Source organism: Phasianus colchicus, chromosome Z, assembly GCF_987193195.1.
Source record: "Phasianus colchicus chromosome Z, bPhaCol1.hap1.1, whole genome shotgun sequence".
Classification (NCBI taxonomy): Eukaryota; Metazoa; Chordata; class Aves; order Galliformes; family Phasianidae; genus Phasianus; species Phasianus colchicus.
Genome location: NC_143476.1, coordinates 75,402,947 through 75,423,441, shown reverse-complemented (window position 1 = coordinate 75,423,441; position 20,495 = coordinate 75,402,947). Strand labels below are relative to the sequence as shown.

General features: G+C 41.2%; 1 long non-coding RNA gene across 4 annotated transcripts in view; it reads right to left on the bottom strand.

Moving 5' to 3' along the window:
- Positions 1–356: 356 nt before the first annotated feature.
- Positions 357–20,495, bottom strand: part of LOC116239164 (uncharacterized) — a 53,348-nt gene continuing 33,209 nt past the window's right edge. The window contains exons 2-5 of one of the 4 annotated variants that reach the window (XR_016461602.1): positions 10,827–11,210; positions 10,162–10,309; positions 9,339–9,993; positions 357–2,999 (exon numbers count right to left, since the gene is read on the bottom strand). This is a non-coding gene — a long non-coding RNA (uncharacterized LOC116239164). Of the gene's footprint in view, positions 3,000–8,692; positions 9,994–10,161; positions 10,310–10,826; positions 11,211–20,495 lie in introns of those variants that run through there. The other 3 variants (XR_016461601.1, XR_016461600.1, XR_016461603.1) reach the window with 3 other exon arrangements.

Genomic DNA, 20,495 nt, shown 5'->3' with positions numbered 1-20,495 from the left:
CTGCAAAGAGGAATTAATTAAGAGTTTCAGAGCATGGACATGAAAAAAGCAACTATGTGGGTTTGGAAATACTGTCAATAGGAAAAACAAAAACAATTAAAAAAACTTTTTTTATCCTGCTGTGAGGAACCTTCTGTGTTTCATTTACACCTTTTAAATATACCACAGTATTTGTATTTGAAATCTGCTCTTCCAGCTTAATCATAGTAGGTGAGAGAGTAGCAGAGGACTTCAGTTGTCCATTCAGTTTCATTTAGGATTTGTGTTTTGAGGAGAGATTGATGGTGATGAAAATACAACTCAGGAGGATGTCCCAAGCTCTACTAGCCAACAAAAGACCAAAGAAACAAAAACTGTAACAGTGCAGTCCCTTTAATGGCTGTGAGAGTCCATACATTGTCACCAAAATCCATGAATGAAACTCACCAACCTGAGTGACAGATCAGAAAGCCAACATTACAATATTGCAACACTGGATTCATGGGAGATGTCTCCTAGCATGAACATCCAGGAGCTAAAGCACACAGATTATATACATTCAGAATGTGAATATTCATACAATTCACACAAAGTGCCTGCTTATTCCAAGAATTGCTATACATATTAACATCTAATCTAATACTACACATGTGCTGTGTTAATGTTTGTTTCTTGCAAGAGGACTTTGGTGGTCATGGAGTTCCACTGGGAGGTGTTATTCAGGCAAAAGATCACGTGTAATGTAGGCCAGGTCCCATATTTGGTCTAGAACTTATTTACAAAACACATGGCTGTTGATTAGGTTTCCAGTTAGCACACTGACCTTGTTATAGTGCTTATATTATCTACTCTAGAAGGGCATAGTGTACATACACAAGGCTTGTGAATACTGAGACTCTGCTTTTAGGTGCCAGATGTCCTGCTTATCTAGGAAAAACCTTCCCTAGACAGAAAGTCAGTTTGCTGAAGAGTTTGAATTAATTGCTTGAAGGCCCAGAATTTATTGCCAAGTATCAGCATCACCACTGATGCTTTCTAAATTCACATGCTGTAAATTCCCATTCTGCTTTCTAAATTCTCGTGTTGTAATATAAGTTTCATGCTAAGAATTTTAGCAAGAAGATATAGGATACCCTAATGGTAGAAAGTAATTTTGGAAACTGTGTAAATGCAACTCATCTTTTTACAATACAGATAAAACAGGTATAGAGCTCAAATTTTACAGCCCTCAAGCCTAGTTGCTTTCCTACTAGGAGAACAGAAATAGGAGCCTCTGAATACTCTGATCAGGAAACTACCATTGAAACAATTGCTTTTAATGGGATATAGACTTGCTAGTAACAGCGTGAAATGCCAAAAAGATTGATGAGAAGGAGGCCAAGAAACATGAAATTAATAAATCATAGTTACATAGCAACTAAATCCATAAGTTGCCTTTGCCAAGACACAGCATAATGTAAAATGTTATTGCTTTGTCCTGTAATATGTTTTAAATGCCTTAACAGTGAGAACTGCACTGCTTACCCATGAGGTTATATATTTTACTGCATAATGATTCTCAGCATAATGGAAGAAGTGCATCTGGTAAGACTTTCATTTATTGAAATAGTTCCTTAAACTTCTCAAGATACACATAATTGAGCTTCTTCAATATGTGAGTGAGAAAAAGTTCTTTGTAGAACTTCCACAGATTTGAAAAACTTAAAAGAAAACTTAGAAAAAAATTAAAAACAAGAAAAAAAATCAGAAGTGAGAGTACAAAAGTCAAATTTTTAACATAATAACATTGTAGAAAGATTGAAAGGCAAATTTGAATTTAGATAAAACTTGTATTAAAGTCATTTTGCTAAAATGACCAACATCCTAACTAGATTCACATTCAGCTAGCACACATTACCTGTGTATTGCATTACTTCCTTTTAGCAATAGCTTCACTATTATCTTCACATGTTAATCATGAAAATCTGAATATGAAAACAGAAATCTGAAGTTTCACCATAACCACACCTGCCATCTTCTGCAATGCTGCCGTGGAATAAAACAAGTCTTTCACATCTTACAACAGACATGTTCGCAAACAAGTGTTTATTTCTTTGTCCTATTTTGGGGTATGTTTTGTCTTATCATATCAAGTATATGATCATTGCCACTATAGTAAGAAGAATTAATTCTTTCTTTATCTCTCCAAATGTGTTTATTAATCTTGCAGAATAATAGACCATTTAGTAGAAAAAAATGTAGTCAAGTGTGTGACTAACTTGGCAGAAAGCATACATACAGTTCTCTTACTAAAAATACAGAAAGGTTTAGCTAATTGTAGAATTGGCTTGAAATCCAGAGCTCAAAAATTGGTCACAGATTTATGAAAATACTCCATTGCCCTTTGGGAAAACACAGAAAAAGTACATGACTGTAATTAAAAAGATTTTCTAATCCCGGCTGTTTTCCTACACAAGACCATATCATTTTAAGTATTAGAATCACTCTTTCAAGTTCCTAGACCTTGTATTTTTCTGAATATAATTATTTTCTTTCTGACTATCTTTACGGGTCTGACATCTCCTGTTCTTGTTGTCCAACACTTCTGAGCACACATATCCACAGCAGCTCTTTGGTTTGTGATGTTCAGTCCTGACCTTGCAGTCAGCCTGTGAGGACTTCAGTCAGCTTCAGTCCTCAGGCTTTTAACTTTTTGAAATGCATGCACACAATAAATCCTTCAAAAATTTCTGTCTGGAGAAATTTCAGAGAAAAGTGGTAGTAGTACAGTCACTGCTTCCAGTTTCAAAAGCTGGTACAAACCTCACACAGGCTGCCCCTTTCAGTTGGGAGCGCAACGTTCTGCCTGCTGGCAGCAGTTAGATCTTAAGCATGGCAGAGGCAGTCCAGCAGGGCTTGCTGCACCACCTGGGACATCAGAGCAGATGTGGCTTCTCTTCATTCCTCCTTAAGTGGCCTAGCAGTTATGACATACTTCCTCAATTCTGTGTGGTTGAGCATGCTGTCTGTGAAGGGAAATTCTGCCAAAAAGAGAGGAACGGAGAAAAAAATCTTACAGATCTTACAGCAGATCTTACAGCAAAGCATTACATCCAGGTTGTTAGTTTCTTATCAGTTACTCTGCTTATGCATCTAATAGGTTCGTGAACGTACTTCCAGTGTGTGATTGGTTGATTAAGCTGTAGGCCTGTCCATTCTATCAGCCTCTCTTTTTACATCAGCTGCTCTCACTCCATCATTTTCATGGTCCTTTGGTGGGCCTGGTCCAGTAGATGCCCAGTTTCTTGTGCCCAGGGACACAGCACTCCAAGTGTAGACTCTTATGCTGCTCTGGCCTGCAGCCAGTATCATTTACAACTCAAGGACTTGTGAAGAGTTCAGTCTGAATGGAAGTACACAGACTTAATCTCATTAACCTAGTTTTAAGTATCAGAGCAGCAGAAACAATCCATGTAAGCCCTAGGGCATCTTTAGAAGATGAGTCAAAGGCTATGCCTGTCCGCCAAAAAGAAGGCAGCCAGGAGTGTGTCTGAGCACTGGCGGCCTGATTGTCTGCACTGATTAACCTCTGGCTCAGCTCAGGGATCCTCCAGCCAGCTCTCTCCCAGGCAAGCCTTGGAAATGAGCAGGGAGAGGGCTGACTCCAAGGACCACTCCCAAAAGACAAATCAAATAAAGTGGTACTTGAGAGGCACCGAACAATTGTGATTGCTCTTCAGCAGGAGACTCTCAAGTTCAAGCCCCACTGGCAAACAACAACTAGTGGTGTTGCCAGGATTTTTGTTTGCATCTGGACTTTGCCAGTTGTGACTTGAAAGAAAGGAAGAATACTCAAAAACAGTCAAAATGTTGCTGCCAAATCTGATATGGGCTGTCAAGCATACATGACAGGAAAGGAGAAATGAAACTGATAAACTGATATTTCAGAGTTACACCTAGACTTGGTTAACATGACTCACTCCTGGTTTCTTACCACATTCTCAATGAAATTATATTTTAATTAATTACTGATTAGTAATTACTACTTTATAACTGATCGTGTTTGTTTTCAAAGGAAATTACGAATGGACAGAGTAATCATTCTTCATTTTTATATGCATGTGCTTTTGGCCAGGTGTTAAGAGTAAAATGATCTAGACAAATCTTTAGATAGTGGTAAAATAATTTGTCTTAAAGCACAGCACATAACTCTTAAACAAGCCCTCACCCACCACTGAATTTACAAGGCATAGTCTCTAATACTGATAAGCTGGAGTCAAAATCATGCTGCTGTTAACTCGAGCCACAGACAAATTCTACAAATTCCATTTTATAAATAAATTTTCAAATTGTAATGCAGTTCTGGTTATCACATCCCAAAGAAAATCACTATTTTCTAGCAGTTAAAAAGGCTGGTAGAAAAGTTAACAGCTTGAAGACTCTCAAAAAGTAGCAGGTGTGAACCAAACTAAACAGGATTTTTTCTGATGAATGTAAGTGTTGGTGGGGGAGGGAAGAGAAAAAGGAAAAGGAAATGAAACCTCTTTCCTGATCCCTGTAGGGAAGGAAGGTATATTTTCCTAACTAGGAAGCACATGTTCACAGTTCACAGCTCTGTTTGAAACCAACAGCTGTTTCAGTTAGAAGTTGAAAACTCAAGTTTCAGACAGTACCAATATTAGCAAGCTCCTCATCCAAAGACATAGTGATTTTGAATCTTCAGAGTTAAAATATGGACACAGCAGAGAGATGCTTTACGATAGCATTTCAAAGACAGTTTGGAATCTTGCTGTGATGTGAACGCTTCTTCCAAGGGAAAGTTTCAAGCCTGTAGGAACTGCAGGCTCACAGCATGATGGATATAAAGATAACAAGTATATTCTACAGTGATCTTTCGGGGACCCTTCCAATCCGTGACATTCTGTGATTCTGTAATCAATATAAGAAACTATTTATCATCCCAGCAGCCAGCTGATTGATTGAATCAATCATTCTGCACCTTCTCTCTTCCACAGAAGGAGACAGAAAGTCATCATAAAGGCTTGCAGAATTTCTCTTATCTTTTTCTTGTTTTTATTCCTGAACATATCTTTTTGCTCCTACTTCAAATACGTTTAATTTATTTTACCAAGGAGCAATTACTAAGGACACGTTATCACTGCAGTCAAAGCAATTCACGTAACAAAAGTCAAAGTAATTCACCCCTCAAAATCATAACACTTTAACTATTTCTGAAGAAAAACTCATGAAGAGGAGAAGGCTTAAGCATTCTTCCAACAAAAGGAAAGGTAACTCTTTGAGATTGTGCTTGTCACATCATTTGAGTGCCATAAAAAAATGTACATGCATCTGCATATCAGAAATTCGGTTTGCATTTAGGAAGCAAAATGCTGCAAATTGTTTTCATTTTTATGTAATAGTATTTAAGAAATGGCCTAAAACCCATGAAAATAGGCGAGGATGTAAAAATGGAAACTGCATGGTGAAGAGTTGGTGAGCTCTGGGAGGTGAGCAAACACATTTACAATTTACTTGACTTTAAATGTACTCAATCAATCAAAGGACTCCAACATTGTTATTTGAGAAATAGAGCAATATTTCTGTAAAACTCAAAAGAAGTGGAACCTCTCAGGAGCAAATAATGTAAAGGAAATGAAGAATTTGAGGGAAATTTCTGTGAAGAGGGAATGAAGAATGAGGCTGAGGAAATTTCAAGAGAAAATGAAAAATAAAAATGAAGAGGTAGAGTGAAAAAAGATTGCAAGAATGAGAGCTCAAACCCTGACTTTCCTGCAGGCCAGATGACTTACGTCATTGGCTTCAGCTGAGACAAGAGTTCACTGAAAGAGCACTGGAGCTGTTAGCAGTCCAACCAAGATTATTTGGTGGAGGAAAGGATTTGAGGCAAAACAGTTTTATTGTGTTAAAAGCCCCAAGGAAAACAAAAGTTTTTGAAGCCATAGCAAAGTTCCACTGTGTTGAGACTTTCAGGATTGGGAATAAAAAAATAACCATTTCTAGCTTCAGCTCTACAATCTGCTGTCCTGCTGACACACAAGAAAGAGCTGAGGGAGATCCCTGGAACTTTTTATTTTTCTGAGAGCTACAGGTAGCCAACGACCATTAATATATTTTGACCTAAATGACATATTTAGGAAAGTGTATGATTTTACAGTGTTTCTGAAAAGTGGGTTAGCTGTTGCATCAGTGAGAAACAACTTGAAAAGCATCACTGATACAACAGGAAAGGGAGCCTGAGGTGGTGGCTGTCCATGCACCATCAGGCCATTTTGGGGCAGGCAGTTCGGCAGTGGTACCACTATTTGTGCTGCTGAAAAACCTGAACTTTGCAAATGCAGGTGGCAAATGCAAATGGTTCCTGGATGCTGAAGACTGCAAGCAGATTTTTGAATGGTTACCCATCTGCAGAGGAAGGAGAGAAATTTCAGAAGAATTTTTATGAACTTATAAATTTGTGAAGACTGGATGACAGTGTAGCCTTGAAAAGTTTGCCATGTGAGCATTTTAAAGTTTTTGGGTTTTTTTTCCCCAATATGAAATATCATTTCTGTTGAAACTTTGTCCATTTATTTGCTCAGACAATCTCCCCAGTAAGGAGAGACTTTGAATTGTTTAGAAGACTAGTAGGGGGAGTCCCCTGGGATTCAGTCTGACCAGTTATCCTCAGGTACTCCACTTTTTGACCTGGTAGTCTCGGCTGGGGAGCAGACTAAAGCACCCACAATTCAGGAGGAAACAGTCAGAGACCTGCTACTCCAACTGGACTGTCACAAGTCCATGGGGCCAGATGAGATTCACCTGAGAGTGCTGAGGGAACTGGCGGAGGTGATAGCCGAGCCGCTTTCCATCATCTATCAGTGCTCCTTGTTGACTGGTGAAGTACCAGAAGACTGGAGGCTTGCCAATGTGACTCCCATCTACAAGAAGGGCTGTAAGGAGGACCCGGGGAACTACAGGCCTGTTAGCCTGACCTCAGTGCCAGGGAAGGTTATGGAACAGATTGTCTTGAGGGAGATCACACGGCAAGTGCGGGACAACCGGGGGATCAGGCCTAGCCAGCATGGGTTCACGAAGGGCAGGTCCTGCTTGACCAACCTGATCTCCTTCTATGATCTAGTGACTCGCCTGGTGGATGAGGGAAAGGCTGTTGATGTAGTCTACCTAGACTTCAGCAAAGCCTTTGACACTGTCTCCCACGGTATTCTCCTGCAGAAGCTGGCAGTCCGTGGCTTGGACAGGTACACTCTTGGCTGGGTAAGGAACTGGCTGGAGCGCCGGGCCCAGAGAGTGGTGGTCAGTGGAGCTAAATCCAGCTGGCGACCGGTCACGAGTGGTGTTCCCCAGGGGTCGGTGCTGGGGCCTGTCCTCTTCAATATCTTTATTGATGACCTGGATGAAGGCATTGAGTGCACCCTCAGTAAGTTTGCAGATGACACCAAGTTGGCTGGAAGTGTCGATCTGCCTGGGGGTAGCGAGGCCCTACAGAGGGATCTGGACAGGCTGGATAGCTGGGCTGAAGCCAATGGGATGAGGTTTAATAAGACTAAATGCTGGGTCCTACACTTTGGCCACAGCAACCCCAAGCAACGCTACAGGCTTGGAGCGGAGTGGCTAGAAGACAGTGTAGAGAAAATGGACCTGGGGGTGTTGGTTGACGCTCAGCTGAACATGAGCCAGCAGTGTGCCTGGGTGGCCAAGAAGGCCAATGGCATCCTGGCTTGCATCAGGGACAGTGTTGCCAGCAGGAACAGGGAAGTGATTGTCCCCCTGTACTCAGCTCTGGTGAGGCCGCACCTCGAGTACTGTGTGCAGTTCTGGGCCCCTCACTGCAAGAAAGACATTGAGGCCCTGGAGTGTGTTCAAAGAAGGGCAACAAAGCTGGTGAGGGGTCTGGAGCACAGGCCTTATGAGGACCGGCTGAAGGAGCTGGGATTGTTCAGTCTGGAGAAGAGGAGGCTCAGGGGAGACCTTATTGCTCTCTATAACTACCTGAAGGGAGGTTGTAGTGAGCTGGGGGTCGGCCTCTTCTCTCGTGTAACTGGTGATAGGACTAGAGGGAATGGCTTCAAGCTGCACCAGGGGAGATTCAGGCTGGACATCAGGAAATACTACTTCTCTGAAAGAGTGGTCAGGCAGTGGAATGGGCTGCCCAGGGATGTGGTGGAGTCACTGACCCTGGAGGTGTTCAAGGAACGTTTGGATTTTGTGTTGAGGGATATGGTTTAGCAAGAACCATTGGTGATAGGTGGATGGTTGGACTGGATGATCTTATAGGTCTTTTCCAACCTTAGTTATTCTGTGATTCTGTGATTCTGTGATCACTTATTGTATTTCTACACTGTTAAAAAAATCACAAAGCAAGCAAAAAGGTCATTGACATATAACTAGATGACCATGACAAAATAAGCCTGACTTAAATAATGGGAAGATCTGAAAAAAAAAAAAAAAAAGAAAAAGAAAAAGAAAAAAAGATGAATTTCCAAAGCCTTATAACAACAATAAAAGAAATAGTAATAATAAGTACCTCCTTGTTATAATACAATCAAATTAACAGATATACATTATGCTTTTAGTAGGATCAGATGATTTGCTTCAACTTCAGAAATTTTGAGACATAGTATGTAACTCTTGTGCTATTTATCAGATATAAATTACATTCATTCTTGCTCCTTTATCAATTCTCAAGATAAAAATTTACAACATATTAAAAAAACCACTCTACTTTATTGATCATAGTCTCTCTGATGCATTATGGAACATTAATTCATTTTCAAAAAGTTGCTGTGGTTTGGCTAAGAGAGAGAAAGTGTTTTTCATGGCATTTATAAAACATTTTCCTCTCTATTTAGCAAAAACATTTACTGGAATTTGCACAGAAGGAAGAATGTGCCAAGTTAGAAAATAGATGCTTGGCAGAATACTCTGTACATGCATCGATGCAGGAAGATTGTTCCTTTTGTGAAACAGTCTAGCTCAAAGAACAGAAAAGAAGGGATTAAAATATCCTCTGAGGAATTGTCAGAGCTTTAACTTGAAAGGGAGCCTGCTTTAAACCTTTTTATGTTTGACATGAGTAAAAATTGTACTTTACTTATTATCTTCCTGTACCCTAACTTGTTCCTGCAGTCTTCTCTGGGCAGGTGTTGTCAGAGCAGCTCACCTTTGGTGACTAGAGCCTGGGTGATGTTAGCAGAGGACAAAGTGTACCTTGGTGGGGAACAGTAGTGGAGCCCAAATGCTGCACCCAGGCTTGGAGTTCAAAGTTTTATTAATTAAAACAAATCCATTGAAAAAGACTGTTACAAATTCATTGCAAATGCAATGCCTGAGTATACTTGACATGCAATTATCAGTCTCACCTCTGTGCAAGGCAAAATCATGGGGCAGATCCTCCAGGAAGATATAATAAGGCACATGGAAACAGGAAGGTGATATGGGAGAATCAGCATGGCTTCATCAAGGGCAAATCCTGCTTGAGCAACCTAGTGGCTTCCCATAATGGTGTCACTGCATCAGTGGTTAAGGGAACAGCCACTGATGTCAGCTATCTGGACTTCAGTAAGGCCTTTGACATGGTATGTCCCAACATCCTTCTCTCCAAATTGGACAAAGATGGATTTGATGGGTTGCCTGTTTGATGGAGAAAGAACTGGCTGCAGGATAAAGTCCAGAGAGTGGTGGTCAATGACTCCATGTCTGGATGGAGATTGGTGATGAGTGGTGCCTCCCAGGGGTCGGTGCTAGGGCCAATACTCTTTAGTATCTTCATCAAAGACACTGATAGTGGGGTTGAGTGAACCCTCAGCAAGTTTGCTGATGACACCAAGCTGTGGGGTGCAGTTGACAGAGGGCAGAGCAGAGAGATGGGATGCCATCTGGAAGGACCCAGACAGGCTTGAGCACTGGGCCCAGGTGAACTTCATTAGGTTCAACGAATGCAAGATATTGCTGCAGGGTTGAGGCACTCCCACTGCCAATTCAAGCTGGGGAATGAAAGGACAGAGAGCAGCCCCGCTGAAAAAGACCAGAGGGTAATGGTGAATAGCAAGCTGGACATGAGCCAGCAATGTGTCCTCACAGCCTAGAAAGCCAACCGTATCCTGGGCTGCATCAAAAGAAGCATTGGCCATCAGGGGGAGGGAGGTGATCCTGCTCCTCTGTTCTGCGCTAGTGAGGCCTTACCTGGAGTATTGCATCCAGATGTGGAGTCCTCAGGACAGAAGAGACATGGACCTGTTTGGAGCATGTTCAGAGGAGAGCCAGAAAAATGATCCACAGAATGGAACACCTCTCCTATGAGGACAGACTGAGACAGCTGGGACTCTTCAGCCTGGAGAAGAGAAGTGACAAAAGTGACCTGATAGTGGCCTTTCAGTATCTAAAGTGTTGCTACAGAAAAGCAAGGGACAGACTCTTTAGCAGGGTCTATGGTGATAGAAGGGGAAATGGCTTCAAGCTCAAAGAGGGTAAATCTGGCTGGATTTAAGGAAAAAGTCTTTTACAATGAGGGTGGTGAGGCACTGGAACAGGTTACACAGAGATGTGTCTGATGCCCCATCCTTGGAGACTTTCAAGTCAAGACTGGATAAGGCCCTGGGCAACCTGATCTAGCTGCGCATGTCCCTGTTCATTGCAGGGGAGTTGGACTAGATGACCTTTGAAGGCCCCTTTCCAACTCTAAGGATTCTATGATTCTACGATTCTATAATTACACAAACATGTACTTAACTCACCACCCATGAGCACTAAAAACTGCCTATTCAAATATTCATTTTAAGTATTGAAAGAAAATCAATGTAGACTTTCAAAACCAGAAGGAGTAACCAAAAACAGATATCATAAACTACCTTAACCATGGTCTTTCTTTCCATCCTTAGTGACCTCGCAGTGTTCATTCGTTTTTCTTTCTCCTCTTGTTTTCAGCAGCTGGCTGTGTTTGTAATAAATTGTACAGTCCTTCCTAGCTCTTGAGGGGGGCTACTTGTTATTTCATCATTTCTGAATCTTGGCCATGACTTGCTCTTTGCCACAGTCTGCAACTGCTGCAGTGTTTCATGGCCTATCCAAGCTCCCCATCCTCCAGCTGAGCACAGAGCAGGCACAGCTTCTTCCCCATTGGTTTATCTGACTTCATGAAGAGAAGCCAAGCAGGGCAAGTACAGCAGGCTTGTTCACTGCTGCTCAGCTGCGCCCTTTTGATGAATGCCGCCACACATTGCTCACAGAGTTAGCTGTGAACACACAAAAACAGAGATGACATGTAATTTAGCACATGGTGTATTTCCAGTACACTAAAGGACAAGGAAATGATGTAGCTGAAACTAAGCAAGCATTAGAGGAAACTTATACCAACCCAAAAGGAAAAAAAAAAAAAAAGCAACAACAACAAAAAAAACATCACTCAGATAAATTTTTGTTCAAAAAACAAGCATGGCATATCTGGTTTCTTAGACATAATCCGCAAAGACGGGTGTTGAAATAAGCATCCTGGTGACCCAAATCCTTAGCTGTACTGAAAATTAAGGTCCCAAGAAATACATTAATTTAAGTATTTGTGATTACCTTCCTCATATCCTTCCCTGTATCACCCAGGATGCAACTGCACAGTTACCTACTCAGTTAATGCAATTAAATATAATTAAAAACAGTCCTGTAGAATCTGCATTTAACTTGGATTCTACTGTTTTTTACTGCAGTCTTTCAGTACCTTAAGGGAGCCTACAAACAGAAGGGGAAATTGAAAGGGTAGATAACAGCAGGACAAGGGGAAATGGTTTTAAGTTGAAGAGGGAAGATTTAGTTCAGGGGGAAATTCTTTACTAGGAGAGTGGTGAGGTGCTGGAACAGGTTGCCTGGAGAGGCTGTGGATGTCCATCCCTGGAGGTGTTCAAGGCCAGGTTGGATGGGGCCCTGGGCAGCCTGGTCTAGCATTAAATGGGGAGGCTGGTGGCCCTGCATGTGGCAGGGGGGTAGGAGATTCTTGATCTTTGAGGTACCTTCCGACCCTGGCCATTCTGTGATTCTGTTTTCTGGCCACATAATTAAGCACCCTTGAGCTTTTCCTGTCCTCTCCTGCAATAGCAGATTTAATTCAAGAGGTTGCCTCTGTAAGGGGAGAGATTGCTTTGCCCACTCTTCTTCTGCCCCAGGACTCTGGTGTTTGTCATATCCTTTCACTGGTAGATTAAAACAAACCAGAAGTTTTGATGTTTTTTAATTGTCATATTTAGTTTATTTGGGAGATTTTGGCACAAGGTAATAGGAGGGGCAGTGCAGACTTTTGGTGCCAGTGAGATGGTGGGTTACCTTATCCCTATTCAGCTCTTCACCACCTATTCAGTGGTCTCCTAGTCAGAGGAAGGATACTGTCACCCTGTAAGCTTTCAGAGCAGAGAAGATGGTGATTAACATAGCTGTATAAGGCACTTGTCAAGTACTGATCAGAAATCTTCAGATCTAGAGTGAAGTACCAAGAAGCTGTACCTCACACAAACATGTCCTTAACACAAAAATTCTGTGATATGCAAGAGGTCAAAGTAAGTGAACTAATGATCCCTTTGGCCTATTAAAAATGTAAGAAAAAGGAAAACATAAATAAGTAAATAACTTGTAAACAGTTCACTGCTGGAATCCAGGATTTTGTTTTGGACTTCAGTCTGGCTTTGAAGTCTCTCTCCTCCACTGCTATGTCTTTTCAAACTCATAATAAAGAAAATTGATTATGACCTTCTAGAAAAGGGAAAAGATGCTAACTTACTATCTTAAATGAGACAAACTGGCTATTACCTCAAATTATATTTCAGGCTGAAGTTCCTATTCTAGTACTGCTTTTTCTCTTCTCCATCCAAAAAGGCTATTGGAAAAACTTTGGAGTTTAAGTATTGCATCAACAGTGGGTAAATAGAGCAGCTCTTTGGTTTTGGCATGGGACCAGAATGAGGTCATATTTGCTGCAATAACAAAAACTGGTAGAATTTAGAAAATGATTGAACAGTGGCAACACTATCACCTCTGGCACTGGCTTATTGCATGCTGCTTAAGGCAGCTGTACCTTAAGAGTCAAAGCATTTATTTTGCTCTTTGGCATTCTCTATTTTCAATTATTTTTGAACTACCACTTCTATGGGAGATTATTTCAGAGCTGATGCTCTGGGCTAGAACTAACCACCTGGCTTTATTCAGGACTTAATTGGGAAAAACTTTTTACAATAAGAAATAATGGCAAATAGGACTTTAAATTGTCTTATCTCCAGATCAGCGCAGCAAAAAGAATCCTGCGGTGTTATATTCCTGCCTTCTCTTCTCTATGGGTGGTGCTGCTCTAGCTACTCCTAGCATGCAACCTAAATAGGCTAATCATATTTTCAGTAAAATCTCTCTGTGACTATGGATGAAGTCACTTGCCTTCCCTATCTCTGCTGGATCAACAGTTAAGAACAGTGCCAAGGCTGATGTTGCACACTGCACTCCCAAGTTGCCTCGTGAATTCCTTTTTTTTTTTTTTTTTTTTGTTTTCCATTTGGGATGCTTCAACCTCCCTTCTGCCCTTCAAGATCAATATGTTTTCAGTAAGAACATTATTCAGGCCTGCATCTGTTTTCAGTTGATGTCCTACTACAGAATTAAACATTGAGCTGAGAGCAGGCAGGACAGCATGAGTCAGTGGGAAAGGACTGGAATATAAGGGCAGTTTAAAATAGCTTCTTTCTCCCAAGAGTGTTTCTTTTCAGAGGTCAGATGCTGCAAAGAACTTGTGAGCCTCTTCAACCTTTAAAAGGCTGTAAGCAGTTCTCTTTTGGGACATACTCCATATTTATTTACTGCTCCTCTTTCACTCCAGCTCTGCACTATCCTTTATGTGAATTTTCCCTTTTCATCCATACTCTACTTCCTTATACACCTGTGTCATCTGGAGATGCATCTCAGCCACATCCCAACCTGTACCATGGAGGGATTCAGATGAGATGAGGGCTATGAGCCACACTGCACAGACCTTTATGGGCTTTTGTGGCAAAACTTTTGCAGACTGCAGAAGAAAGAAGCTTTCATATGAGTCATTGTGACTCTTTGTTTTTCCATAGAAGTATAGTTTGGATATGCTCAGACTATACTATGACCTTACCTACTTAATTAATTGGGCACAACAGAAAATAAGTACCAAAAAAGAAATTGAGAAATAGCATCTTAGATTTTGTTCATGTATTTGTGAGGGCCAATAAAGCATACGGAGGCAAAATGATAACATTTGTTCTGTGTATCTTCTTCATCCTGGCTTGTATCAGATCCTGGCCACACGCAATTAAGAAACTTAACACAACAGCTGGGGCTCCGCGACACTCTGAATCTACCTGTGCTCAGATATAGTTGCTATACTCAGGTGACTCCCACACTTAAGGGATTTTGCACTGATTCAACTTCAAAACATTGAAACTGAATCATGATCAGTATGATGGTTTGAATAAAAGCTTCATCTAAAGTATGATTGGTTCAAACCCAGGGAGCTCTTTTTAAGATTCACACTGTTGGAAACACTTCTATCGCTTTTCATAAGAGGAGTTCCCACTCCCACAGTAGCAAAGACTTGAGCTGGAAAGGAAAGATAAATAGCACCTTGGAGTTCTGGTTTTCAACTATGGTCACACCAAGCACAAGGCTGAGTTCTGCTGGGCAAGGCAGGTGAGATCTTCTCCCCACCTTCTGGCCAAGCAGGACAAGCACTGCCTGGTCCTACCCACTCCAGGGAGCAGGGCAGGCAGCCTGGACTAGTTTTCCTGAGTCCTGCTTTGAGGGAAACATACTGTGAAGGACTTGGGGAGCCTTCTACAAGCAGGGAGAGGGAAAGCAGGAAGAAAGAGGAGGGCTGCACACTGCAGAGGAAGCAGGGACCACAGCTCTGGAGGGCAGCAGCCTGCCTTCACAGCTGGGCCTCAGGGAGGTCTGCTGTTCTTCTGCCTTCAAGGGATAGCTGGAAATGAGCAATATTTAGGGATGTGAGATTAAGCTGCTGATAAAGGAAGGACTGAGTGGGTCTTGCACAGTAATTGGTGAGGGCAGAGACTGGGAAATTCATCCAGAAAGTCTGCAGTGGAGGACATGAGAGCAGAGCATCATGAGGTGGGGAGGCAAATGGCCCCAGGCCTTGCCAGCCACAGAGCAGCATGAGGTGAGGAGGAAATGCACCCAGGTACAAAGGGACAGACAAGCAGCCATAGCATGCTCTGTCTCTTTCTCAAGAAACCTCAAATTTGGATGTGAGTTTTCCCCCTGTGCTAGCTTAAGGCTGCTCTGTGCTTATTCAGCCAAACGTTCAGCATGCGGTTAACTTCTGGGCACATGAGTCAGCCCCTGGGGCTCCGGTTGGACTAAATCATGTGCTTAACTTTTAGTTTGTGCTGAGGTTCTTTGCTGAACAGGAAGGGAATCTCCTGCACACTTAAGGTTAAGCAAGTGCTGGAGCACAGGTCTGGGCCAGGGCTAACCTGGGAGTGAGGCCACAAAATGAACACAACCTGCAGAGCTGTTAGAAGCACAGAGAAATGAAAGAACCGGGCCTGCTTTTTTATGGAGCTTTTCCTCTTGGTTGAATCTGTCAAAGTGAGCAATACTTAATAAAATTAATAATAGTAAAATAAAATACTTAATAAAAGAAAAAAAAAAAAAAGGAAGAAATCATGCTTGTTTCAACACTTACGAGATAACAGAGATCTGGACAGGAGATCATTATGCAGTTTTCTATCTTAAAAGACACTGACTGTGATAATTACCCTGGTTTTCTTTTCTCATAGCTGTAAAATTTTCATATCAACATCATTATAAATGTTGTAGATTAGAGGTAATATTGCAGGTGTGCAATGATGTAAGAGAAAGGAGAATTAGACTGATTGTTATATGCATCTGCTTGGATCAGTTCATGCTTTTAATCAAAGATGCATCCAAACATTTATTTTTAATTATACTACATTTTTTCCCAACTCATTTCTAGGTCTTAATAAATAAATAAATAGATAGATAGATAGATAGATAGATAGATAGATAGATAGATAAATAAAATATTCGAGCCACAGAAATCTTTTGTATCATGGGTATATCCAGTTCTTCTGGAAAACTTTGCTGCTTATCATACACTGAATGCTTTTTTTTCAAGCTTGCAGATATTGTCTGGGATGCTTCCCCACAATTGTACTGAGCCTCCATTTAACAAGCATTTAAAACTGAGGGTATGTATTTGTAGCAAAAAGGAGAATATGTGGCTTTTTGACAACTGTTATTGAAAATCACACACTCTCCAATGCTGGCAGGAGGGAATTGTGATCAATGGGTCTGTCTCTGGATGGAGGCAGGTCAGAAGCGTGTCCCTAAGGGGTCAGTCCAGTGCTCTTTAACATCTTCATCAATGACACAGATGGCATCGAGTGCACCCCAGCAAGTTTGGGGATGACACCAAGCTGAGCGGTTGCAGTCAATACATTGGAGGGAAGGGAAGCCATCCAGAGGGACCTGGACAGGCTGGAGAAGTGGGCATAAGACAACCTAATGATGTTCAACAAGGCCAAGTGCAGGGTGTTGCACTTGGGTCAGGCAATCCCAGATATTTATACAGACTGGAGGAAGAGTTCCAGGAACAGCCCTGCAGAGAAGAACATGGGGGTCTTGGTGGACGAGAAACTGGACATGAGCCAGCAGTGTGCGCTTGCAGCCCAGAAGGCCAACTGTGTTCTGGGCTGCATTAAAAAATTTAGGAAATACTACTTTTCTGAGAGAGTGGTCAGGCACTGGGTCAGGGAATGGGATGCTCAGGCAGGTGATGGAGTCAACAACCCTGGAGGTGTTCAAGGAACGTTTGGATTTTGTGTTGAGGGTATGGTGTAGAGAGAACTACTGGTGGTGGATGGTTGGACTGCATGATCTTGTAGGTCTTTTCCAACCTTGGTGTTTCTGTGATTCTGTGAAAAAAGGGGTGGCCGGCAGGGGGAGGTGATTGTCCCCCTCTACTCAGCTCTTGTGAGGCCCCATCTGGAGTACTGCATCCAGTACAAGAAGGATGTGGAACTCTTGAAGCGGGTCCAGAGGAGGGCGAGTAAGATGATCAGAGGGCTGGAGCACCTCTCCTATGAGGAAAGGTTGAGGGAACTGGGCTTCTTTAGCTTGGAGAAGAGAAGGCTGCAGGGAGACCTCATTGTGGCTTTTCAGTACTTGAAGGGAGTGTATAACAGGAGGAAGAATGGCTGTTTGTGAGAGTGGATACTGATAGGGCAAGGGGGAATGGTTTCAAACTGAGACAGGGGAGGTTTAGATTTGATATCAGGAGGAAGTTTTTCACACAGAGGGTGGTGGCACACTGGAACAGGCTGCCCAAGGGGGTTGTGGATGCCCCATCTCTGGAGGCATTCAAGGCCAGGCTGGATGTGGCTCTGGGCAGCCTGGTCTGGTGGCTGGCGACCCTGTACATAGCAGGGGGGTTGAAATTAGATGATCAATACGGTCCTTTTCAACCCAGGCCATTCTATGATTCTATGAATTGCTGCAATTACCAGCACAAAACTTCTGGAAGCCTGAAATAATAAGAGTAATAATAAAAACATACGTATGATTTAGGAATGTAAATATTTTTCCATTGCAGTACTGATTAACAACTGTAAATAATTTTTTTAAGATTATTTTAAAGTTTCAGAGGAATGCCTATATATTTCAGAGTTGTTGAGAAGCTATAATCATCTATTTCTAGCTTTGGTGGAATGTAAAATAGCTCCTGTTTATAAAAGCTGTAAAGTTATTAATATGAAAGCCATGAATTAGCAACCACCATGACATTAGTTTTTTGCCCCCCCTGTGGAAAGCAAGAAATATAAAGTGTTTTCTAGAGGCTGTGTTTTGTACAGACCCACTGTCTGCATCACCCACAATAACACAAAACCATGAAGTTCCTTATCATCATGCAGTTCACTCCACTGCTGGCTTGGAAATCATGGAGTCCTAGGTACCTCCATTTCCTCTGTCTTCTAATGATACAAGTATGCTTTCAGTAACGTGCACTAAAAAAAAATGTTTGGTATCTTTTCCTCTTTTATTGGGGTCTAGGAATGCCACTGTGTAATTTGCTGGTATACTCCTTATTAGGTTCTGAAGTAAACATCAAATAACTGTCTATGATAAACATTATTCTGCTTATTACATTATATTGGCTCTTTTCAACACCAGGATTTGCATCATTTGTAAAAACAAGTCCTCTTTCCCCCCTCTCAGAATTCCCATTAAACGTTCAGTGATTTATAGTTCATCAGTTTCACTTTCATAATTCCTACAAATGTATTGAAATTGAATTTTATGGTGCATTGCACTGGGAAATTAGAGGAACTGACTATGAAACCATTCAGTAGTCATAGGACAGCAATGTGATGTTGACATTAATTTCCAAAAGACAATTTGCACACTTCTTGAGATGAAATGGAGAGATTGCTTCAAAAACTTCAGTGAAAGATGCAGCATTAGAATATCCAGATTCTGGCCTCAATTACTCAAAAGAAAACCTACACCTGGTTTAAATAATTTGGATCCTTTTGTTCCACATCATGGAAAGACTGATGTCAGATTAATTTAACAGATGCGGAATAATTTTAGCAAATAGAATTGACTAATCAGATGGCCTCACATACTACACTGCAGAGGTAACATTAACGAAGAGTGCTCTTTGTCTACCAGATACATAAAGGCCTGTCAAAAATCAGGTTCAGACTTCACCATCTTTGTTCCCATTTCTGTTGCACATACTAGATCTTGAGGTACACAAGACCATTTGGATCAAAGTAAACTGTAGGAAGACAGTCAAATAACAGATCGGTCCCCTGAGCTTCATCTCATTCTGTCTGGTCCAGCTCCAGTGCTCTCGTTTTTGCTCAGAGGCAGGCATCACTTTTCTGGTTCCTGTACCAATTACTGCAGTGTTCTGCAGCAGAATGAGCAGATTTACAACATCTTCCCTTATTGGCTTACCTAGATGAAGCAAAAAGCACTGTGTGTTTTCCAACAAGTTAATCTGGAGTTTAAATTCCACAACTGGAGGAATTAATATAAGACACTGCCACAAAGTCTTATGCTTTCCAAAAAGCATTCAAAAGCATACTGGGTAATAAGCTAGAGTAAACATGTGGATAGTGTTTAGTTTCTTCTTGGATGAACTTTACAGATGCTGTGTATAGCATTACTAAAACATACATCATAAAGAAAGACTAATGGAATGTAGTTTGATTTATTGTATTTTATTGTGGGTTGTTTTTTTCTTTTTTTGTCTCCTGAAGAGACTTGTCTATTTGTAAAACAAACAAACAAATTGCTTTTGCTTTGCAAGATTTACTCTTAGTACAATAACTTATTGACTTCTGCTAAAACTCTGCATTTTTACAGATAGCATAAGAATGAGGTAATGAATTGTTTTAACTCTGACAGCCATAATCAGAATGAAATCAAGAGTACAGAAATAGTGGCTGCTAGAATAATGTATAGCAGGTTCTTGCATCCTAACTTTCCTTTTAATAGCATCCAAGAAAACAGCTTCAAATTTGGATAGACTTCAATTACAGAATAAATATCCTAATTCCTTCTGAAGACCTACAGGCCTATCCCTTTGAGAAAACATTTAAGATCTTAGAGAAAAAGCTTTAAAATTATAATGGCGGAAAGGACTGACTTCAAAAGGATTTTGAGTAGAGGTAGGAAATAACTATCACACATCTTCTCCAAAATTCTATGTAAGTTTAGTGCTGACTATAAAAATGCCTTCCTGCAGTTTAAAGCTGAATAAAATTGCCGATGAATTCAGTCAATAGGCACTGCAGTCTCAAACCCAAAGAAGTAGAAGTAAATATTATTTCTTCCTGTCCAGGTCAGAGTCTTTTAAGATAAGCTGCCTAGGGCCATCACTTTTATTCATAAACTCCACAAGGAAAATCCTTCCAAGGACACTTTCAGCTATTTAATTCAGTGGGAAACGTCATGCATAGCTGAGAGCTGATGCACATTTCCCTCACTGGTTTCCTGCAAGCCCTTCGGTTTCTTAAGGGATCATTCATGTTAAAGCATATTCAACCTCTGGTTCATTAATCACACAGAAAATAAGGAAGAAAACTAGGGTCTGTCTGAAATGCAAATATTTTATTGCAGCTCCAAAACATTTGGAATGTTTGCTACCCACAAAGCATTCAAGTGTATATTCAATGGAAAGATTTTTCTAAATTGTAATTAACTTCTCAATTCAAGCCCAAAAGTCCTTTCCTGAGCAAGCAGTTATACCAGTGAGCATCAGGCACCAGATCTGGCTTCCTCTAAACATGTGCCTGTCATCACTTCCAGATTTTCTGGCTTTTACACCAAATTCTTTGAGCATTGTCAGTGCATTGCATCACATCAAAGCTGTAAGCAGGCCAACAGCAATTTAGCTTTAAGAGTAACAAAAGCAGGAAATAGGGAATGTAGGCTTTATCTACATTTGCTGAAACATGCTTCCATAGACATGGTATTGA